Source organism: Bubalus kerabau, chromosome 5 (assembly GCF_029407905.1).
Source record: "Bubalus kerabau isolate K-KA32 ecotype Philippines breed swamp buffalo chromosome 5, PCC_UOA_SB_1v2, whole genome shotgun sequence".
Lineage (NCBI taxonomy): Eukaryota > Metazoa > Chordata > Mammalia > Artiodactyla > Bovidae > Bubalus > Bubalus kerabau.
The window spans coordinates 35,635,722-35,657,414 of record NC_073628.1 but is presented as its reverse complement, the minus strand read 5'-3'; the positions used below and the strand labels follow the sequence as shown (position 1 = coordinate 35,657,414).

At 45.3% G+C, this 21,693-nt stretch overlaps 1 long non-coding RNA gene across 4 annotated transcripts in view; it reads left to right on the top strand.

The window, feature by feature from the left end:
* LOC129652636 (uncharacterized) overlaps positions 1-21,693 on the top strand; it is a 343,372-nt gene that overhangs the window by 192,859 nt on the left and 128,820 nt on the right. The window lies entirely within an intron of this gene.

Below are 21,693 nucleotides of genomic sequence, written 5' to 3'. Positions count from 1 at the left end.
GTGCATGGTCTGTGGCCTTCTAATCTGAGAGGGTATCCAGGGAGGGATTCTCCTGGCCTGATCCTCCTAGAGATGGGAGGACCCAGGTGTGCCAGGCGTTTGGCACGGGCCAGGGGAGAGCTTCAGAGGCTGCAGAATCTGATACGTCCCTTTGCACAGCCTCCTCCCACAGAGGGTCTGCCTTCCCCGTCTCTGCCTCATCAACTCATCTCAGGGCTTTGCTCCAGTCCTTTCCCTGTAAACACGTCCTCCTCCCCGGAAGCCCTGCCAGCCCCTGGAGCACTTGTGTGAGAATGAGGAAAAGACACATTTTCTCCAGACAGACACAGCCCTGCACCAGGGCACACAGCTGGGAGGGCAGAGTGGGAGCCAGGTTTCGGGCCTCATTCACTTCGGGGTGGATGCCCTTGTGCGGGGCACAACCTGCCCAACCACACATGGCCGCCCTGACACTCCTCTTGCACACGGCAGTGTGTCCCCACGAGTGCTGTGCACAGCCTGACCTATCTTACCAGCATGCACTGTGACCAAGTGGAGGCCATAGCAGGGGACTTGAGCCTTGGCAGGTGAATAAAAAGACCAGTGGCCTGAGGTCCGGACTAGTGGGATGATTCCCAGGAAGGAGCTTCTTTACACAGGGTCTCGGTTTTCTCATCCTTCCAATGCGGCAGGTAAGCTAGACGATCTCCAGGCCTCTTTCAGCTTTGCAGTCTATGTTTCTGCTCATTTTTAGGTGGCACAGTGAAGGTATAATCAGAAAAGCATGTGTGCTCTGCCCTTCCCCCAAATAAAAGCCACATGATCCAGAGAAATAGAAGTTACTTTTGATTTATTCACTGTCTGGCTTCCCTGTCATTTGCTCCTCTGCTGGAGTCTTAGGCTGGACCAGAAGGCCTGTCTGTACAGGGTGCTGAGGATTACCTGTCACCTAGGGAGAACCAGCCTCAAATCTTTATTTTCCCTCAGGCTGTTTCTGCAGGTGTGGTGCTGGAATGGGCCTAGGTCTGGAAGGTTCACCCAGTAAGCCCCGGGGAAACTTTTAGTCTGCAGCCGTTTCTGTGCAGATTTCCGAGTATCACATCACCATCTTGAAATAGTTACCAGACTGCATTTTCTATCTTCCTTTCTCCATCTTGGAGAGATAAGTAAGAATCGGAGAAGTCCTGGGGGATGGAGGCGGGCCAGCAGGAGAAGAAAGCTCAGGGTGTGAGTACCTGCTTGGCAGAGCTGTGTTTCTGTCGATGGGTTTTGTTTGTTTGTAAGCTGTGGGGCAGCAGCGTCCTCTGCACCTGCAGAGGGCAAAGCAGAGAGCCGGCCTGGGCACAGATGTGCATGTGCCCCGTGTCGCCTGTGGGCATTCTGTGCACAGAAATAACTAGAGAGCAGCCAGACTTTCCAGGTGATATGTTTGCATGTGGTTTGTGACTGAGAGGCTGAAGAATCGGGACAAAAAAAAAAAAAAGGAAGGTTTGCAAGCACACACACATACACAGACACGCAAACACACGGCTCACCCGTAACAGGCAGCTTCAGACCTCTTTGGGCATTGTTTGTTCCTGCAAATAGATTGAAACTTGGCGATTTTTAGAATCAGAGAATGTCGAGTCTGGAAGCAAGGTACCAGATTATTCAGTCTGGCGGATCCCAAACTTTTATTGGCCACGTAAGCCTCTCTTCATAGGGTATTTTATAGGGACCCACAATGTATCGGGCTCCCTGGTGGCTCAGACGGTAAAGAATCTGCCTGCAATGCGGGAGACCTGAGTTCAGCAGCATGGCAAACCACTCCAGTATTCTTGCCAGGAAAATCCCATGGACAGAGGGCTACAGTCGATGGGTCACAAAGAGTGGGACTCACTGAGCAACTGACACACAGACAATATGTGGAATAGAGGGAAGCAGGATAAAGTGGGAGAAAGGAGGTGGGCAGGCTCTGGCTCCCTTGAGAATGGTAGGAAGACACAGAGGGAAGTACCCTGGGCCAAGCTCACATCCACGTGAATGGCGGTACCTAGAATGAACCCACAGCAAAGCACGGGGAAGGTCATCACAGCTGAGCTAAGATGAAAACACCGCTTTCCTCTGTGATCCAAAACCAGCCATCTTTCTACTCCACCAGGCTGCCACTCTCACATGGTTAGGCTTTTTCTCCCGTAATTTTTAGCAGAATCATCAAATGCCATAGCTGCAAGTGCCAGCTCAGTGGTTTCTAATCTCTCCTCTGCCAGTTCTGGGGTTTCAGCAGAGGATGGGAAGGGAGGCGGGTGTGATGGGCGGCCTGGAGAGCCCTGCCCTCCACACTTGGCCAGACTAACTCCCCTGTTACCTGATTTCCAGAGACAGACTCTGGAAACATATGATGGGGGTGGAAGGAGCTTCAAACAAAGAAAAGGCCAGAGAAATTCTCATAAAGTCTCAACTTCCTCAGATGAGGAAATCAGCAACCTGACTTAGTTGATGCAGTGGAAAGAGGCTTAACTTTCAAAGGCAAGGGAATTAAGGGAGCAAAACTCCTGTATCTTCAATCTGCAGGAGCAGCGTTTGTCAACCATCTCACCCTCTGCGAGCCTTGGGGAGCAAAAGGCTGATGCCTCCTGCAAAAGACCCTCTTGGGGATTAAAGAGCAAATCCGGTCCCACCTGGCCAGTGGCAACCTTCTGTTTTTTGTGCTCTGCCCCTGTACCAGTTAGACACTGGCATTTGAGCTGTCAGTTTCAAGCACTGATGACCTCAGGTGACCCCCCACTCCTAAACACACACTAGCACCTCCTTTCTGACAATGCCTCCGATTTACCTCACTGGGCCATCGCTGGCCTGTGGACCCTTCACCTTTTCCCTGCCCACAAGAATGCTGAGGCATGCAGAGGCCATGGAGCAGGGAGGCAAGCATTTTTTCTTCTCTTCCACTGGATACTGGAACAAGCAGAGCTGTGCAAACCCCTAGCTCTGCCAGTCTGCAGCCCCTGGAGAACAAAGCTCTGCTCCTGTCTCAGATCTTTGCAGGGGTCTCCTTAACCTGTTGTTTGCATGGTTTGTTCCTGGCATTAAATCTAATAAGCTCAACATCTGGTGGTTTGATCCTGAGCTTGTTTGGGAAGGTTAGGCCTTTACAGGACATTAACAGGATGCTGTTGACAAGGCTTGGGGAGCTCGTCTCAGCCTCGGGAGCCCAGGGCTTTCTCGCAAGCTCTGCTGCCTGGAGACAGCAGGGCTCTGCCAACACAGGCCTGGGCTGCAGCACGCTAGCTGGGCCTGCTTGCTGGGTAATTTACCCTCTCTGAGCTACCCTTTCGTCCTCTTAAAATTGAGAAGTATACCAAAGAAGACTGTTTTGAGGAGGAATTAAAAAAACAGCAGGCACTCAGGAAAAGTCATTCCTAACCCTCAAGTGAAGCCCAAGTCTCATGACTCCATGCAATTTGACACAAATCAGAGCTTAACGTCTTCTGCCTCAGAGTTCTGTCTGCCATGGGACTCTCCAGGGGCAGAGGGAAGCTTTGATCATATGTCCTCGATGTAAAGACACTTGCAGTTTAACATTTTACCATCTCTGAAATTGTGATGCATGTTACATAGGCATGTCAGAGTTCAATTGATCTCGCGGTTAAGGTTTCTCTCCCTGTTTTCTTACTGGCTTATATAGTAATGATGTGTCTCATGACCAGAGCAGTTGTAATTGATAGCATCTTCGGTGTGATGAAACTGGGTGTCAGGTACTTACTATGTTCCTGGTGCCAGTCGAGACCACTTTACATCAGTTGCTTAATCTGTGCAACAACCTTGCAAGGTAGGGTAAGAGAACGCTCCAAGCAAGCGTTCTCGGAGCAGTGTGTGACTCTTTCCACTTTACAGATGGAAAAGCTGAGGCTCCAAGAGGTGAAGGGACTTAGCCAGGACACAGATTTATTATTAATAAGTTGTGGAATCAGAATTTGAGCTGAAGACTACCTGACTCTAATATCTGTGGATAGGTTGGTAGGTGTATAGAGAGGAAAATCTAGTTTCTTTTGTTGTTAATTTATTTCATTGAACTATAGGTCATATACAATGTTGTGTTAATTTCTGCTGTACAGCAGAGTGATTCAGTTACACATATATATGCACACACATATATATTTCATTTTTTCCACTATAGTTTATTATGAGATATTGAGTATAGTTTCCTGTTCTATACAGTAGGATCTTACTATTTATCCATTCTACATATAATAGTTTACATCTGCTAATCCCAAACTCCCAATCCAGCCCTTCCCTACCTGCTCTTAGAGACCGCAAGTCTGTTCTCTATGTCTGTGAGTCTGTTTCTCTTTCATAGATAAGTTCATTTGTGTCATATTTTAGTTTCCACATATAAGAGATATCATGTAGTATTTGTCTCTGTCTTTATGACTTACTTCAGTTAGTGTGATCATCCCTAGGTTCCTCCATGTTGCTGCAAATAGCATCGTTTCATTCTTTTTATGACTGAGTAGTATTCAATGTGTATATATGTGTGTATACACACACACAAGCACACGCACACACACACGCACACACGCACATCTTTATCCATTCATCTGTTGATGGACATTTAGGTTATTTCCACATCGTGGCTATTGTAAATAATGCTACTAGAAACATAGGGATGCATGTATTAAAGGCTAGTTTCTTTTTGCTTCTGAGAACCATCCTTGAGTGGATCCATGTCCAGGGTCTGGAGGGTGCTTTATTTTAACAAACAAAATCACGTACATTTTATTGGATGCCTGTTATGAACACACGCAACCTAGGCATCAGAGGTTCAGTGATAAACAAAATCTATGTAGAGTTAAAGTCCAAGAAATCTGAGCAAGTGCAACCCATTTAAGAAGTGTTTTAATGGGATTCTACAGAATGCTGTGGAAGCATATAGAAAGGGCCCTTACCTAGGCTAATGAAGCCATGGGGAACTTCTCAAAGGATTTGAAAGTTGGCCCAGCAAAGTGAGTTGGGTGTAATGGGGGGCATGTTCCAGGCAAAGGGAAGAGCATGTGAGATGAGGCCAGAGAATGCGTGGCCTATTGGAGAAGCTGAAAAGAGATCTAGATCTCCATTATCCAGAAACCACTGAGGCTGTTGAGTACTTGGAATGTGGGTAGTCTAAACTGAGATGTACGGTAAGTGTACAGTACATACTGGACTGTATAAGATACACACTAGATTTCAGAGGCTTAGCATGACCAAAAATGTAAAATGTCTTATTAATAATTTTCTATTGATATATTGATTATTTATATTGATATAAACATTAAAATTATAATGTTTTAGATAAAATATCTTTATAAATTAAAGACAGTATTTTGTTAAAACTAGTGACAGTTATTTTATATTACTTTTTCTAAAGAGTGGCTTCTGGAACATTCCACATATGTGGCCCAGATTTGTAGCTCACTTATTTTGAGACATAATGCACCAGGAAATGGGAAGTTATTAAAGGATTGTAACCTGGGGAAGATAAAGCTAAGGATATTGTAAGAAGTGAAGGAGTTGCAGAATTCCAGTGCTTTTGCCGGGTTGACTCATGTAATCCCCAAAGCAACTTTAGAAGTAGAAATTGTTAAATTTGTGTGTTCAGCTAAAGAGACAGAAGCTGGGAGAGGAGGATGGCTAAGCCAGCTGACCCACGTGACCCAGCTGTGTGCAGGGCTGTTTAGAAGCAGTTCAGAACCCACCGCCCAATACTGCCAGCAGCACAGCCAGAACCCAGGCCTTCTGAGTCCAGCCTGGCACCCGTCCCACTCTCTATGCCCCATCTCTGGCTGCCAGCCTGAAGGTAACCATGCAGCTTAGGACACAGACACCTAGGTCATCTAGATCTAAGCTTTTCATACCATCCCTATGATTGGGTTCCTTTCTGCAGATGCTTGCCTAGGTCCCTTACTCCAAGCAATTAGCGAAGATGTGATACCTGGCAATTACTCTCCTTGTAAATGAGCTCTGATGCCCAGCTATTTCCCCAACTTCATTATTGATTGTTTAGATCATAACTGTTTTCAGGAAATGTACTTCTTGAAAGAACACAGTGCACTTCTGAACATTCACCACCACGTCTAGAAAGATTGCTCTGTACCCCCCTGCACCCCCTTGGCATGAGCATATATGAAAACCCTCTTCTCCATTAGCACCACATCCTATTCACCACAAGCCATGGGGCTTAGAGGTAGCTGAACAGAAAGAGGCATAGGAGTGGTTCCAGACTCTTTAATGGACAGCGTCTTCCTGGTGAGCAGAATTTTGTTTTCATTTTCTAAAATCGAAGATACCCTTATGGATGATTACAAACTAAAGTAGTGCAGAAGGTCTTGTAGTGAGAAGCAGAATCCTTCCCTAACCTCATCTGCCCTCCTCTAAGGCAACCACATTGAACTACTTTTGTTTTTAGTTCTTTCGGTGGTTGCTTCCACATTATTAAATAGCATTTGCTTAAACTGCTATTGAGTGATGTTTCAGCTTTACACAGTATGTATTGCCTCCCTGCTGGGTTAAGTGAAGGCTTAGCTTACTGACACCCCACCTCTCCCACCTCCTCCCAGGGTACACTTGCAATCAGGAATCAGTATTATCACATTTTTAGTTCTTCCTCTGGTCACCTTTATAACTCTAAATAATATGTTTAAGACAATGGTTCTGAAGGGTCACTTCTTCCCTTGGACGCATTTCTTCAAAGCTTGCCTTCCATCCATAAGACGGCTTTCTGCAGAAAGGCCCCCGTATAGAAAGAATTGTTCTGGAGCACCATAAGGGTGCTTATTCTTAGTATTTTGAGATAGGTGGTTGTTGTTCAGTCACTCAGTCATGTCCAACTCTGCGATGCCATGGACTGTAGCACGCCAGGCTTCCCTTCCTTCACTGTCTCCCAGAGTTTGCTCAGATTCATGTCCACTGAGTCGGTGATGCCATCCAACCATTTCATCCTCAGTTGTCCCCTTCTCCTACCCTCAATCTTTTCTAGCATCTGGGTCTTTACCGATGAATTGGCTCTTTGCATCAGGAGGCCAAAGCATTTGAGCTTCAGCATCAGTCCTTCCAATGAATATTCAGAATTGATTTCCTTTAGGATTGACTGGTTTGATCTCCTTGCAGTCCAGGGGACTCTTGAGAGTCTTCTCCAGCACCTCAGTTGAAATGGGTGTTTCTCATTAATGCTTCACAATTTGAATTTGCGCCTTGCAGGAGAATAGTAGTGATTGTTGTAGGGCTGTTGGGAAACGGCCCTGGAACACATCTCGCCAAATGTGGGATTGTGGTTAAGAATGCTTACTCATCTCCATCACTGAAAGAAAAAAAAAAAAAAAAAAACTCTTCCCTAGAACCTCACAGGTCCTCTTGCCTGATTTCATAGAACATCACAGCTTTAGTTGGAACTTGATTGTGCTGTATTTTTCAAGAACTAAGGTATAGAGAGACAAACTAGATAAAATCAGGTTTATAAACCACTTAGGTCTTCCAAATGTAATATAAAAAGTAATGCATTTTGATCATATTACGCTGCTCCATAAGCCTGGGACTCTAACGTTATCTGGACCACAGAAAAGGCTAAGCACAAAATTCAGAGTAGGTTGAATTAACTTTCTCTCTAGGTCTGGAGTTAACCAGGGTGGTGGCTCAGATGGTAAAGAATCTGCCTGCAATGTGGGAGACCTGGGTTCGATCCCTGGGTGGGGAAGATCCTCTGGAGAAGGGAATGGTTACCCACTCCAGTATTCTTGCCTGGAGAATCCCATGGACAGAGGAGCCTGGTGGGATACAGTCCATGGTGTCACGAAGAATCAGACATGACTGAGTGACTAACACTTTTACTTTCATAATAAGTAAGTTGAAATAGCAATGAAATGTTAGGAGGAAGAGCACTGTCTTATACTTAGTGTATGTGTGTGGGTGGGGGTGTGGGTGGGGGTTGGGGAGTGCAAAATTATCAATGCTAAGCTTAACTGCTAATAAAATATTTGTATGAACTGTTAGAAAATAAAAAAATATCCTTCACTAGATACCTACAATATGCAGGGCACTGTAGTATGCTGAACACTGAAGACATAGATACATTTAAAATATTTCTTTGATAACATTTTAGGAAATAATTACTAGGACATGCCAAAGGTAATGTATGGCTTGGAAGATAAAGCAATGATGCTCTTCCTGACTTCAAGGAGTGCCCGTCTGTTCACAGGTGGACAGACATACAGAAAAAGTACCATGCCAGCACAATAAACTAAGAGTGTGGACCTGAGGGTCAGACAGATTGTGGGCATACCTCATTTTGTGGCGCTCACAGATATGGGTGACTCTTGGATAGCATGGGTTTGAGCTGCGTGGTTCACTGACGTTGTGACTTTCGCCGTATTAGTGACAATTGCATCCAGGGAATCAACCAACCAACCACCGATGTTTCCATTGGTTGGTTGGTTGAATCTGTGGATGTGGAGCTCAAGGATATGGAGGGCCAATATATCCTTGAGTTTATAACTGTATTCATTATACTACGCCATATTGTATAAGAGACCTGAGTAGACTTCGATGTTGGTGTTCCCAGGGGTTCCTGGAACAATCCCCCAGAGATACACAGGGATACCTGGATTGCACCCTTGGCAAATTGGAGTTTTGTGGCAACCCTACCTGGAGCAAGACTATCATCACGGCTTTTCTAGTCGTGCTTCCTCACTTCTTGTCTCTGTGTCACATTTTGATAGTTCTCGCCATATTTCAAATATTTTCATGATTATTATACTTGTTAGAGTGATCTTTGATTGTGATCTTTTTGAATTTATTTATTTTTAATTGGAGGATAATTGCTTTACAATATTGTGTTGGTTTCTGCCATACATCCACATGAATCAGCCATAGGTATACATATGTCCCCTCCCTCTTAAAGCTCCCTCCCACCCCCCACCCCATCCCAACCCTCTAGGTTGTCCCAGAGCACCAGGTTTGAGCTCCCTGTATCATACAGCAAATTCCCACTGACTATTTTACATCAGTTCAGTTCAGTTCAGTTCAGTTGCTCAGTCGTCTCCAACTCTTTGCAACCCCATGAATTGCAGCATGCCAGGCCTCCCTGTCCATCACCAACTCCCGGAGTTCACTCAAACGCATGTCCATCGAGTCGGTGATGCCATCCAGCCATCTCATCCTCTGTCGTCCCCTTCTCTTCCTGCCCCCAATCCCTCCCAGCATCAGAGTCTTTTCCAATGAGTCAACTCTTTGCATGAGGTGGCCAAAGTACTGGAGTTTCAGCTTTAGCATCATTCCTTCCAAAGAACACCCAGGACTGATCTCCTTTAGAATGGACTGGTGGGATCTCCTTGCAGTCCAAGGGACTCTCAAGAGTCTTCTCCAACACAACAGTTCAAAAGCATCAATTCTTCAGTGCTCAGCTTTCTTCACAGTCCAGCTCTCACATCTGTACGTGACTACTGGAAAAACCATAGCCTTGACTAGACGGACCTTTGTTGGCAAAGTAATGTCTCTGCTTTTGAATATGCTATCTAGGTTGGTCATAACTTTCCTCCCAAGGAGTAAGCATCTCATGGCTGCAATCACAATCTGCAGTGATTTTGGAGGCCCCCAAAATAAAGTCTGACACTGTTTCCACTGTTAACCCATCTATTTGCCATGAAGTGATGGGACCAGATGCCATGATCTTCGTTTTCTGAAAGTTGAGCTTTAAGCCAACTTTTTCACTCTCCTCTTTCACTTTCATCAAGAGGCTTTTTAGTTCCTCTTCACTTTCTTCGCCATAAGGGTGGTGTCATCTGCATATCTGAGATTATTGATATTTCTCCCAGCAATCTTGATTCCAGCCTGTGCTTCTTCCAGCCCAGCATTTCTCATGATGTACTCTGCATATAAGTTAAATAAGCAGGGTGACAATATACAGCCTTGACATACTCCTTTTCCTATTTGGAACCAGTCTGTTGTTCCATATCCAGTTCTAACTGTTGCTTCCTTACCTGCATACAGGTTTCTCAAGAAGCAGGTCAGGTGGTCTGATACTCCCATCTCTTTCAGAATTTTCCACAGTTTATTGTGATCCACACAGTCAAAGGCTTTGGCATAGTCAATAAAGCAGAAATAGATGTTTTTCTGGAACTCTCTTGCTTTTTCCGTGATCCAGCAGATGTTGGCAATTTGATCTCTGGTTCCTCTGCCTTTTCTAAAACCAGCTTGAACATCTGGAAGTTCATGGTTCACATACTGCTGAAGCCTGGCTTGGAGAATTTTGAGCATTACTTTACTGGCGTGTGAGATGAGTGCAATTGTGTGGTAGTTTGAGCATTCTTTGGCATTGCCTTTCTTTGGGATTGGAATGAAAACTGACCTCTTCCAGTCCTGTGGCCACTGCTGAGTTTTCCAAATTTGCTGGCATATTGAGTGCAGCACTTTCACAGCATCATCTTTCAGGACTTGAAATAGCTCAACTGGAATTCCATCACCTCCACTAGCTTTGTTCGTAGTGATGCTTTCTAAGGCCCACTTGACTTCACATTCCAGGATGTCTGACTCTAGGTGAGTGATCATGCCATCATGATTATCTGGGTCGTGAAGCTCTTTTTTGTACAGTTCTGTGTATTCTTGCCACCTGTTCTTAATATCTTCTGCTTCTGTTAGGTCCATACCATTTCTGTCCTTTATCAAGCCCATTTTTCCATGAAATGTTCCCTTGGTATCTCTAATTTTCTTGAAGAGATCTCTAGTCTTTCCCATTCTGTTGTTTTCCTCTATTTCTTTGCATTCATCACTGAGGAAGGCTTTCTTATCTCTCCTTGCTATTCTTTGGAACTCTGCATTCAGATGCTTATATCTTTCCTTTTCTCCTTTGCTTTTTGCGTCTCTTCTTTTCACGGCTATTTGTAAGGCCTCCCCAGACAGCCATTTTGCTTTTTTGCATTTCTTTTCCATGGGGATGGTCTTGATCCCTGTCTCATGTACGATGTCACGAACCTCCGTCCATAGTTCATCAGGGACTCTGTCTATCAGATGTAGTCCCTTAAATCTATTTCTCACTTCCACTGTATAATCATAAGGGATTTGATTTAGGTCATACCTGAATGGTCAAGTGGTTTTCCCTACTTTCTTCAATTTAAGTCTGAATTTGGCAATAAGGAGTTCACAATGCGAGCCACAGTCAGCTCCCGGTCTTGTTTTTGCTGACTGTACAGAGCTTCTCCATCTTTGGTTGCAAAGAATATAATCAGTCTGATTTCTGTGTTGACCATCTGGTGATGTCCATGTGTAGAGTCTTCTCTTGTGTTGTTGGAAGAGGGTTTTTGCTATGACCAGTGTGTTCTCTTGGCAAAACTCCATTAGCCTTTGCCCTGCTTCATTCCGTATTCCAAGGCCAAATTTTCCTGTTACTCCAGATGTTTCTTGACTTCCTACTTTTGCATTCCAGTCCCCTATAATGAAAAGGACATCTTTTTTGGGTGTTAGTTCTAAAAGGTCTTGTAGGTCTTCATAGAACCATTCAACTTCAGCTTCTTCAGCATTACTGGTTGGGGCATAGACTTGGATTACTGTGATATTGAATGGTTTGCCTTGGAAATGAACAGAGATCATTCTGTCGTTTTTGAGATTGCATCCAAGTACTGCATTTCAGACTCTTTTGTTGACCATGATGGCTACTCCATTTCTTCTAAGGGATTCCTGCTCACAATAGTAGATATAGTGGTCATCTGAGTTAAATTCACCCATTCCAGTCCATTTTAGTTTGCTGATTCCTAGAATGTCAACATTCTCTCTTGCCATCTGTTTGACTACTTCCAATTTGCCTTGATTCATGGACCTAACATTCCAGGTTCCTATGCAATATTGCTCTTTACAGCATCGGATCTTGCTTCTATCACCAGTCACATCCACAACTGGGTATTGTTTTTGCTTTGGCTCCATCCCTTCATTCTTTCTGGAGTTATTTCTCCACTGATTTCCATTAGCATATTGGGCCCCTACTGACCTGGGGAGTTCCTCTTTCAGTATCCTATCATTTTGCCTTTTCATACTGTTCATGGGGTTCTCAAGGCAAGAATACTGAAGTGGTTTGCCATTCCCTTCTCCAGTGGACCACATTCTGTCAAATCTCTCCACCATGACCCGCCCGTCTTGGGTGGCCCCACATGGCATGGCTTAGTTTCATTGAGTTAGACAAGGCTGTGGTCCGTGTGATTAGATTGGCTAGTTTTCTGTGAGTATGGTTTCAGTGTGTCTGCCCTCTGATGCGCTCTCACAACACCTACCGCCTTACTTGGCTTTCTCTTACCTTGGACGTGAGGTATCTCTTCACAGCTGCTCCAGCAAAGCGCAGCTGCTACTCCCGCCCTTGGACGAGGGAATGTCGACGTCTCCATGCTACTCTCTCAATTTGTCCCACCCTCTCCCCAACTGTGTCCACATGTTTGTTCTCTATCTCCATTGCAGCCCTGCAAATAGATTTATCAATACCATCTTTCTAGATTCTATGTATATGTGTTAATATATAATATTTGTTTTTCTCTGACTTACCTCATTCTATATAATAGGATGTCAGCTCATCCCCCTCATTAGAACTGACTCAAATGCCTTCCTTTAAATGGCAGAGTAATACTCCATTGTGTATATGTACCACAGCTTCTTTGTCCATTCATCTGTGGATGGACATCTAGGCTGCTTCCATGTCGTAGCTATTGTAAATAGTGCTGCAGTGAACACTGGGGTACATGTCTCTTTCATTTCTGGTTTTCTCAGAGTATATGCCCAGTAGTGGGATTGCTGAGTCATCTGGTAGTTTTATTCCTGGTTTTTTTAAGGCGTCTGTGATCATGACCTTTGATGTTCCTATAGCAAAAAGACTATAACTTGCTGACGGTTCAGATGATAGTTAGCATTTTTCAGCAATAGAGTATTTTTTCATTAAGGTATGTGCATTGATCTTTTGGGTATAATGCTACTGCACACTTAATAGACTACAATATAGTGTAAATATAATTTTTATATGCACTAGGAAACCAAAAAAAATTGTGTGGCTCACTTTGTTGCGATATTCAGTTTATTGCTGTGGTCTGGAACCAAACCCACAATATCTCCGAGGTCTGCCTGTAATTCGCACTCTGGTGTTCACGAGTTAAGTGACCTTGTGCAAGTCATGGCATTTCTCTGTGGCTCATTTTCTCTTCTGTGTCATGGTAAACACCTGCTTCTTGCAGTAAGAAGTGTGGGAGCAAAGTGAAATTATCTTTTAATAATAGCATGTGAACCCCTCAACCCAACGCCTTACAAATGCTAGACCATTCAGAAGTCGAGTCCCCCTTTTTTACCCAACACCCAGATCCGAGACTTGCTAGAGGAGTTTAGAGGAGGAGGTGATCATTTATACGAGGTGGAGAGGGGAGGACTCCAGAAGGTCTGGGGGTGATCTGGACCTTGCAGGGTGAGGGAGATGGGAGAATCCAGGGAGTGGATAGGGGCTGGGCCAGGGACTGGGCAGACAGTGCCTATGGCATGCCAGAGGGGAACATTTCTTGGGACCAAAACCAGGGTGGAACTTTTAAAATCTTTAGCAAATTACCTTTGCTTTTGTGAGGAGTCATGGAAGAAAGAGCCTGGGATACTATTGGGACTAGAAAGCTGCTGCTCCCAAGAAGCTTTTCTCCACCCTTGGGCATAATGCAAGGATGAGTCTAGCACAGACTTGGTTTTCAGGCTGACCTGGCCAAGCCTTCATCCTCACAACAGCGTGCCCATGCACAGATGAGAAAATCACTTTGAGTCTCAAATCCCTCTGACTGTAATATGGGGAATAACAAGAGAACATCTCCACGGTGCCGCTATGAAGAATCAATAAAAAACCTTCAGAACACGTCTAGCATACAATAGACATGCAGTAGCTGCTAGTTTCTTTTGAGACATCTTTTCAAAAGTCTTGCCCTCTTCCTTAGGACACACCACTTCCTGCTGAAAGGAAGGCTTCCACTTCGGGAGGGCCTTAATTATCTCTGTCCCCATGGCCCTGGGGTGGGGCTCACATACAGTCAGCTCTCAGGGAGCAATTACCAAGTGGGACCAAACTTGCACCAGCTGGACCTTATGTTGCTGTGGAGTGAGGCTCAGAAAGGAGTGAGTCAGCCCAGAAGGCCAGGGATGTAGGTGGTGTTAAAAGCATCCAGACTTTGGAGTCATGAAGACTTGAGTCTGAAAACTCCTATTTAGCCATTTACTCTTGGCCTTGGTTTTGTCATCTGGAAAATGGGAACAGAAATCGCTACTTCCTGGAGTTGTTATGAGAACCACATGAGATAACCTGTGTTATGGTACTACTTGGCACTGGGCTGTGTGTGGTGTGTGTGTGTGTATGTGTGTGCTTGCACATGTACATGAGACAAGGTCCGTGGTCCATAGTCAGCGCTCAGTACACAGTGAATATGTATGTGCCTCCCTGCTCCCCTTTCCTGGGCCAGGGGGCATAGTTCCCAGGTGGTCTTCCCCAAGAGGCAATACCAGGTTGCACACCACACTCCCTCTGCTCCCAGCCCAGGGGGGACCTTGTGTGCTAGGAACCCATGCTGGTGCCAATCGGCAAGTCCAGGACTTGTGGGTGAGCAGGGGAAGTCTGAAGACCTAGGTTCCACCCAGCTCCACACTGAATGGTGGGCACCTCGGGCAGGGCCCTTAGCAGGCTCGACCTGGAGTCCCCATGATAAGATGAGGAGGTGGCCCTCAGCAGGCTCAGTGTCCCTCGGGGGATAAATGTGAACACAGTTCATCCTCTCTTCCCCAGACAGAGGCCAGGGTCTCTTACAGATAAAGGACCAGTTAGTAGAATGCTCTGGAATGGTGTGGAACATACAGATAAATGCACAGGCACACGAGAATCAGGAGCAAGTGACTTCCATCTCTGAAGTCCTTTGGAAAGATACGAGAAAGATTTTACAAGCATAAACATGTCTTCATGGTCAACATTCCTTGGCCTCTTCCAAGGCATGAGTCCTCTTGGGAAGGAATTAACCCTGCGGGTCAGGATAGGTGCCTGTTGAGGGCTGTCTGAACCTTCCTCTTCCAGCTTTCTCTCACTCCAGACCTCAGAGTCCTCTGGCCGGTGAGGTGTACAGTTACCTGCAGCCCTTTTATCCTCGGACTGACCCAACTCCGTCATGAGATCTCAGTGCCTCAGTTTCCACATTAGATGAACTCAGTGACTTGAGGGATTTCCAAAATGTTGGTGACAGTGGAAGTTCTCGTCAAACGAACTCGCTCATGAAGTCTGAACACACACAATAGGAAGAGGCAGACTGCTTCTGTTTGGGGGTCAGGGGGGATGCTGTAGAGGCAGACTGCTTCCGTTAGAGGGTGGGAGTGGGGGGGATGCTGTAGAGGCAGACTGCTTCCGTTAGGGGGTGGGAGTGGGGGGGATGCTGTAGAGGCAGACTGCTTCCGTTGGGGGGTGGGGGTGGGGGGATGCTGTAGAGGCAGAACTGCTTCCATTAGGGGGGTGGCGGGGGGATGCTGTAGAGGCAGACTGCTTCCGTTAGGGGGTGGGATGCTGTTTTCTCTCCTGATGGGCTGCTTCTGAAAACCTGGCTCTCTGCTGGGCACTGAATCCCACCTGCTTCTGCCTGGGGCTGTCTAGTAGGGTAATTGGTCTGCCAATTATACAGATTATACAAAGGGGGCAGAGAGAGGTAGCCTGAGGCTGGGAGGAGTCAGGAGCCAGCTTCCTGTAGCGCGTGATGTTGAAAGAGAGCCTTGAAGGATGGGGAGGCATTTGTTAGAGGAGGAGGTGCGCTGGAAGAGAGAGAGACTGGGAACAGCAGGCAGAGCTAGAATCTAAGTGATGGGGGTGCAGGAGTGGGGATGGGGACCATGATCAGTGGGGAGCAGTGAGAAGAGATAACTGGAGGGGTTATCTAGAACTTGAAGCATTTGCTCTATGTGGCGACACCAAGTCATTTAAGAGTTTTGAGTAGGGACGTGTGGTCATTGGATTTTCAAAATGTATATGGCAGATTTATTTGGATATAATTCATATACTGTGCAAGTTGGTAATTAGATTGTGGGATGAGAAACTAAATCACTTTGGCTATAAAGTGGCAAAGGGAATGAAATCATTGGGGGATCATTTTGGATGGTGCATTCTGTGTCATGCTCGCCTGTAAGCCCTAAGCACCAGTTACATTCCCTGACTTGTTGCTTAGAACCCCAAAATGGCCCCTACTGGCTTCTGAAAGCCTCATGGGGGAAGGAAGCTTCTGGATCATGTGCAACTGAGGGAAGCAGACTAGAAGGGCTCTTGCAGGTGGCCAGTCTAGAGGTGGTGCTGGGGAGAGGGGGCGAGGAGGGGATGAGTCCAGGAGCCACGGGGGAAGCCTGGCCTGGCGGGCTGTGTGCAGCCCTTGGCCCTCCCCATGAGGCCCGTAAATGTCTGGAAGGGAACCTGCTGGGCAGAGAGGAGGGAAGGTAAGAGGGGAGAGGGGGCTCCCACAGAGCTGCCGGGAGGAGAGAAAACCCAGAAGCAGTTAATCCTGCTGGTTGAACTGTTTTTATAAACGACACTCTAAAATCAAATAGATGCAATAAAAACACAGTGGCCTTTTCATTAAACAGGCCACAGAGGCCCCTTGTTCAGCAGCCGTTGTCAATCAGATGGAGGCCATTGTCTCTTTCCCCAGCCCTCCGTAATTGGCATCTGTCTGGGAGCAAACAAATAAATACCAGGCTGGCATTTTAACTAGGGCAGCAAGGAGAGGGGCGCTGCTTTCCAGAGTCTGCTCGGCGCTCCCAGCAGGTAAGGTCCTGGAGAAGCCTGTCCTTTCCAGGAGGTCCCAGATGCTAGCCGCCGCCAGGTACAGCTCCCAGTTTTTCTCCTGGACAGACCCGTTCTGATCTTTACCCAAAATCGCTGCTCCAGAGAGCCAGATTTCTGTTTTCTGCCTGCAGAAGCCCCTGAAACACAGTCAGTAGAGTTTCTTTTTGGTGTTTTGCCTGGGGGACATCAAGGGAAAAAGTAGACATGAGCACATTCTCTGGCTGACTTTGGATACGACCACTTAATAACAGCAATACAGCTCTCATGTTAAATAATACAAATAGAATTAACCTAGCATGGTTAATTGGCAATAACATTGTTGCAGCGTAAGAGGATAAGACCTGTGATTCACTAGTAAGAATAGCATAGTGACAGCATTATTATGAATTTAGAGTTTTTTAACAGCATGATTGTCAGCCACTACTTTGGACAACATGTTCCTCTACAGGTGATCCTCAGTATTCCCAGCAGTCATGTTCTAAGTAGCCATGAACACTGAATGAATGAATGCTGAACCACCTCTCCTAGAGAAATATTCATACGTAGTTAGGGTCCTGTGAGCCTCTGGTCACATTTTCATCATCTGATCAACACATCATCTTTTTTTCATGGAAATTTCTGTGTCAAAGTGCCTTTTAAAGTATATATTGTTGATTCATTAACATTGAACTCAGAGTTAACAGCACTGTAAGTCATGGCTGAACGAAGCTTATCTAATGTATGTATTTTCTCGGAAGGCACATCAGAGCCTTCTTACTTAGAAAGAGTAAATAGCACTTCAGCCCCATGCTTGGGACCACTTTAAACAGCAAAATCACCAACAAAAATGTAAAAAATGTGGCGCTAAATAGACCGCGAAAAGGATACTTGTTTACAGGATGAGAGCAGAAACTAGACCACAGAGCCTTGCCTGGCTCCTCCTCAGCTGAGAACTCAAGCATCAGGAGAGTCAAATTCCCCCCTTCTGTCGTTGTCCCACGATGATCACAAGAACGCCATGAGTATTGTTGTGGGGCAACAAATAAATTGTAGGCAAATTTGCGAATACATATTCCATAAATGAGGGTAGGCTAACTCTTAGTGCACTTAGTTCTCAATCAAGCCAGCAACTTCCATCTTTTGGTGTTTTGAACTAAGGTTCAAAGAGTGAGAGTGATGTGTTCAAAATCAGATAGCTGGAATGTGGTTCATGATATAGCACCAGGGGTCAATGAACTGCAGCCCAGGGGCCAGCTGCCTGTTCTTGTAAATAAAGTTTTATTGAAACACATAAACACAGCCATATTCTTGTGTTTACATATTGTCTGTGCAGCAGCTTTTATGCCATAATGGCAGAGTTAAGTTGTTGCAACAGAGATCAGATAGCCCACAAAACCTGGTATAGTTATGATCCAGCTTAGGGGAAAACTGTGTTATCTCACATTCTCTCTTTTTTAGTTCAGAGGGCAAATGTTCTCTCTGGTATTAATACCAGTGCTTTTCCTAAACATTGTGTTTCCTCTCTTGAACAATGGGGAGTTTATAACTGATTATGTTTCCTTCTTTACAACAGTGGAAAGAGGCTCAAAGCCTAAAAGAGCCAGAGATACCTGGCACTCACGTGATAGGAACAGAAAGGATCTTCCATCTCCTTTACACTAGAAGGGAGTTAGATTATTTCCACACAAAAATGTGGTCAATTTAGAGGTTATATACAGGCATCTGGGCCTTTCCAGTAATGAAGGGTTTCACGTGGAGCAGAACCAGGATTCCATAGAAATTGCCGTTTTCACTAAGAAGAAAAAGGCGTACTATCTGAAAATAATCTTTATAGCTAACTACCAATTACCGAGAATTTATTATGTGCAAGCACTATACACAACTTATATCGTTTTTTTCTCTATGGTATGTAGTATTTAGGCCAAGAGAGTCTATGCCACACAGTTCAGTGTCAGTAACCCTTTTTACAGACTAGGAAACCAAGGACTAAAGATGCTTAACCAAAGATGTTAATGTGTTCTAGGTCACAAAGCAAGGCAGTGGGAGGTCTGAGATTTGAAGCCAGGTGTGTCTGTCTCCAGAACTTACTCCCTACACTCCATCCCACCTTACCCAGCCTCAACCTTCATCCTCCCAGCTCTCAGAATCAGGGCTGTGGGTTGGGCAGGGAGGTGTTTCTGACATTCTCCTCATGTTGGGACATTCATCTTTGGCTTTGAACAGGGTGGGTGTCCTCCATAGAACATTGGGGGTGGGGTGGGAGAGGGGGCCGTGTCCAGAGTAGACTGATGGAGGTTGGTGAGAAGGCCTTGCAGTAGCTCAGGGATGAGATGCTTGTGGCTGGACACCGGTGCTGGCAGTGACTGGCAAGACGCGTGGAGGAATCAGAACTGATTGGTTCTGCACATGTGTGGGGAGAAGGTGAAATAAGTGGCTCCCGGTTTCTGGCTGACATGATTAGGTAGATGGTGGGGTCCTTCTCTGGGGCTAGAGAGGAGATGGAGAACTCGTTCTGTGCAGGCTGAGCTTGAGCCCCCATGAGATACTCAGAGGAAATTCCCACTTACAAGTGATGAGAGCCTTTGTCTCACTCTGGTATATGTGACATGTGATATGTATGACATATATATATATATCTCATAATGTATGTCTCTCCCTCAAAACTCTGTGGTATTGAAAGGCAGAGAGCCTTTGTTTAACGAAAGCAATGGCTTCGGTATTTTTTTTTTTAATGGTTACTCTTTGTAAATGACTCTGAAAGACTTACCAGTCTTCTTGCTCACTTCTTTGTGCTTGTAAGAAAGGGGAAAGCTGTGCTTTGGTCAATTCAGAACCTCCTCCATCTCCATCAGAACCAATAAATACCTGCTGCCACCCTGTAACTGCACCTCCTAAACTCTTTAGTACAGAGCATAAGTGGAAGGCTGTAAAGACTCTGTTAAGGAAGTCTCTGGTGAGACCAGTAGCAAATATAAGGGCCTGTGCCTTTCAGAAGGATGGACTCTGGGGCACAGGAATTGAACTCCATCCCCTCCATTAATTCTTCTTCTCCAGCAGCAACATTTATGAGTATTTATCGAACATCTGGGCATCAGAGTGATGCAAAGCACTTCACAGCAGTAGCATGGAAGCTCATGGGAGCAGACATTTCTGTCTGTCTGATGTATTGCTATGTTGTCTGGGCCTAGACTGTGCTTGGTATGCTTGCTACATGGTAGGTGCTCAGGAAGTTATTTGATGAGGGGATAAACAAGTGTAAGAAGATACTTCCTGCTGACACAGAAGATCAATTCAGTCATCCAGCATTTATTCACCATGTGTCAGATCTTAAGTCAGACCATGGGAACACACAGAAGCATAGACCAGCCCGGCACTCAAGAAGTATTATGCAGGAGACCAGCTGGTCAGAAGATCATGATGGTTCTTGGGAGAAGTGTTCCTACAGCAGTAGGAACTGCATGCCAAGAGAAGCAAGTGGGGGGGTGGCAATCCCGACTCCAGGTGGGAAACCAGGAATGCTTCACAGAGGAGGCAGCATTTGACCTGGGTCTTGAAGGATGAGTAAGAGTTTTCTGAGTGGGAACTGAGAGAGGTATCCAGAGAGAGAAAATCTTTTGAGGAGGGAGCTGAGACAGTTGTTCTGGCCATTTGCAAGGAAATACTTTGCCAGTAGGTAGGAGATAGCTATAGATGGTCTATCCTCCCAGTGCTTGAGAAAGACTAGATTGTTATCCAAATCCCCACTCCCTCCCCACTCCGCATGTTAGCATCCTTCTAGGAGAGGAGAAGAGGAGAAGAGAGAAGGATAAAGTTTATTGGTGGGAGAAAAATGTTGGGAAAAAAGCATGCACAGGGAAACATGGATACATACTTGAAAAACATGGTTCTAAGAAGCACTTTCCAACAGAAATATACTATTTTATAACATGCAAAATATGCTATAACATTTCTAGTAGTCATTTTAACAAGTGAAATTAACTTTATTAATATATTATTTAACATAAAATATTAAAAATATATCATTTCAACCTGTACTTAATTAAAAATTAATAATGAAACATTTAAATTCTTGTTTTTCATTCTCATTCTTTGAAATGTTAGCTATTTTATACATATAACACATATCAATTCAGACCAGCCATATTTCAGGGGCTCAATAGCCGCACGAGGCCAGTGGCAGCTGTGTTGGACAATGCAGGCCTAGACGCCTACACTTTTTAGCTCAGTACACAGTGCGAAACTTAGGAATTAAGGAACATCCGGGGCCCGCCCATTCCCATTCATATGCCTTTGTTCACTGGTCCACTTGTGCACACAGCATTTGTTGAATGTCCCTTCTGCACCTGGGGCTTCTGATAGGAAGTCAAACAAGGCGTAGTGTGGTCACCAGCAAGCATGCAGTTTTGTGACTCCCAGGCCAGTGAATTGGCCATTTATAGGGACCTGAGGTCTGTCCATTTATCAGGGATTTCAAACCATGGCCTGTGGGCTGTCTGTGGCTTTTTCACATACCTGGCCTTCATCACTCATCAGGTTACCTGTAGACCCACTGAAGGTATTTATGTCTCAGAACTCTGGATGAGAAATCTCTAAGAAATTCCAAGCATTGATGATACCAAAGGTAGGATAGACATAGAGAACCACAGGTCATGGTTGGTCATTCCCACTTGCATTCTAGAATCGTCTGGTTCTCTTGTTAAATACACCATTTCCTACCTAGACAGTATATTAACAAGAGGAGACATCACTTTGGCAATAAAGGCTCGTATAGTCAAAGTTATAGTTTTTCCAGTAGTCATGTACAGATGTAAGAGTTGGACCATAAAAAAAGGCTGAGCACTGAGGAACTGATGCTTTTGAACTGTGGTGCTGGAGAAGACTCTTGAGACTGCCTTGGACAGCAAGGAAATCAAACCAGTCAATCCTAA